This window comes from Miscanthus floridulus, chromosome 10, assembly GCF_019320115.1.
Source record: "Miscanthus floridulus cultivar M001 chromosome 10, ASM1932011v1, whole genome shotgun sequence".
NCBI classification, from domain to species: domain Eukaryota; kingdom Viridiplantae; phylum Streptophyta; class Magnoliopsida; order Poales; family Poaceae; genus Miscanthus; species Miscanthus floridulus.
This window is the reverse complement of record NC_089589.1, coordinates 94,538,036-94,540,713: the sequence shown is the minus strand read 5'-3', so window position 1 is coordinate 94,540,713 and position 2,678 is coordinate 94,538,036. Positions and strand designations below refer to the sequence as shown.

At 54.6% G+C, this 2,678-nt stretch overlaps 1 pseudogene; it reads left to right on the top strand.

The window, feature by feature from the left end:
* Positions 1-224: 224 nt before the first annotated feature.
* On the top strand, positions 225-2,312 carry LOC136485134 (bisdemethoxycurcumin synthase-like; annotated as a pseudogene).
* The last annotated feature ends 366 nt before the right edge of the window (positions 2,313-2,678 follow it).

The following is a 2,678-nucleotide window of genomic DNA, read 5'->3' as shown; positions in this document are numbered from 1 at the left end:
AAACCTGCATGGCACTCACTGACAACTTAGTACATTTTTGTTGGGGGGCATGTTCAAATGGGCCAACTCCCCCTTGAAGAGGTCCAATAGAAGTTAGTGTAGTAGCTTGTAAAATCTTTCCCCACCAAGGGGTCGCTTGTAAATTGCCGCTTGCCTATATAATGCCAAGGGCACGAGGGCAAGAAGGGCTCTCTCTTCTCCCACTCATTTTCGTAAACCTTAGCTGCCGCCTCACTCTCCCCTCTCACATGTTGCAGCCTTCGCCCTTTGCCGTAGAGCCTTCTCCGCGGAGTCTCCGTCATGGAGCCTTCTCTGCGGAGCCCTTACACGTAACTATCATCTGGGACCTTCGTCTGAGACTTCGTTCAGGACCTTTGTCCCAAGACCTTCGTCTGGGAGGCTTCACCGTGAGACCTTTCCCGCACCAGCTTTAGTCTAGGGACCTCCTTGGGTCAACCTTCTTCGCAGGATCTTCTTCGGCCGGGCCTTCGTCGGGCGACCTTCTCCAGCCGGACCTTCGTCGGAAGACCTTCACCAGCTAGCCTTCACCGAGGAGCCTCCACCTCTCAACCCTGTTCGAGATGCCTGTCCCAATAAATTTTTGCTTGATTAAGCCTGGCAAAAATCTTGAAGCTCCTACGATTTATGGTTGTTGGCAGTTTGCCGACCACTTACCAACGCACAGCAATGAATGAGCTAGCAGATCCACCTCACCTGTAGCAATATATATCACACGCTGCGACGTTGTTGCCATCATCAGGCGACCATGGTGGCATCAGCTGTCCTTGAGGAGACCCACCTGGCAGCCGTACTGGCCATAGGCACGGCGAACCCAGCTAACTGGGTGCCGCAAGATGAGTTCGCAGACACTTCCGCGTCACAAGGAGCGACCACCTCGTCACGCTCAAGGCCAAGATGAAGAGAATATGTACCGATAATGAGAAAAAAAAAATTATCTACCCTTTTAACCACATCACAAATTTTCCAGGATCTGCAATAATCACCGCTTTGCGTGCAGGTGAAAAATCAGGCGTGAAGAAGCTCCATTTCCACCATACAGAGGAGATGGTCGATCGCCACCCAGAGATCCTGGACCGGGCACTGCCGTCTCTCAGCGCCCGGCTGAGCATCAACGAGGACCCCCTGCCGGCGCTTGCCGCAGCCGCGGCAGAGAAGGCGATCGCGGAGTGGGGCCACCCGGCGGTCGACACACGCACCTCGTCGTGAGCACCAACTCCGTGGCCGGCGGGCCAGGCCCGGACGTCCGCCTGGCTGCGCTCCTGGGACTCCGCCCGGACGTGCAGCGCACCGTGCTGAACCTCCACGGCTGCTCCGCAGGCTCAGCCGCGCTCCGCGTCGCCAAGGACCTCGCCGAGAACAACCTCGGCGCGCGTGTACTCGTCGTCTGCGCTGACGTCGCTGCCATCACCTTATTCCGCGCCCCCGACGAGGCTCAGCTCCACGAGCTCGTTGCCAACTCCCTTTTCAGCGATGGCGCCGGCGCCGTGATCGTCGGTGCCAACCAGGCGGCCTCCTCTGACTCTGAGCGCCCCATCTTTCTCATGGCGTCCGCGTCGCAGGCGACGTTGCCGGGGACGGAGCGCGCCGTCTGGTTCCGGCTCAGCGAGAACGGGCTCGACTCATGTCCGCCGAGCTGCCGGCGCTGCTGCGCGGCAACGTCGAGCGTTGCCTGGTGGACGCGTTGGCACCGCTGGGCCTCGAGGGATGCGGTTCCGGCGCCTGGAACCGCCTGTTCTGGGCAGTCCACCCCGGGGGCCGTGCGATCTTGGATAGCTACGACGCCGCTCTCGGTCTGCAGCCCGAGAAGCTGGCGGTCAGCCGGCATGTGCTCAGCGAGTACGGCAACATGCTTGGGGCGACGATCATCTTTGTTATCGACGAGCTGAGGCGTCGCCGGCAAGGTGGTGGTGATGTCGACTGCAAGTGGGGCGTCATGTTGGGGCTTGGACCGGGGCTCATTGTCGAGACCATGGTGCTGCGTGCCGTCCATAACCAGGACGTGGACTAGGCGACTAGCCGACTAGCTCATCACAGCTTGCTACGTAGTCGGCGTACCATGCAAATGCTACCTTTCTCTCTTATAAGTCAGACCATATTAAGTTTGGTCAAATTTATACAACAATAGGTATAAGCACTAATATTAATTTGCATGGTGGACTTAGTAAAAAAAAAAGTATATTATCTTGTAAAATGGGTGAAAGTTGTAATAAGACCAACATAAAAGGGGTTTGGCATTACGAATTGGCGAAAATTATTGCCAGTTTATTATGGAAGTGGTGGTGGAAGTTAGAGTATTTGGCCAAGCGCTTCAATTGCCAGTTTATTATGGAAGTGGTGGTGGAAGAATCACTTCTCCATTTATACTACGAGCTGGAAGTTAAAAGAATCCGCTCTCCACTGCTTCTCGCTCCTCCTCATTCATTTGTCATAGGAATCACTTTAGAATTGATTCTCACGTGCTCCCCAGCTTGCTCTTCATCAGAATCACTCATTCAGAGAATTAAGAAGTAAAGCTCTACCAAAACGGCCCTTAGGTGGTCACGTTTATTGCTTTTATCTGCATGCTTATTACTTAGCTCTTCCATATAATTTTGCCATGCAATTGCTATGTTTTTTTTTTGAGGTTAGGAACCCGAAGTTATCACACCGACCATAAC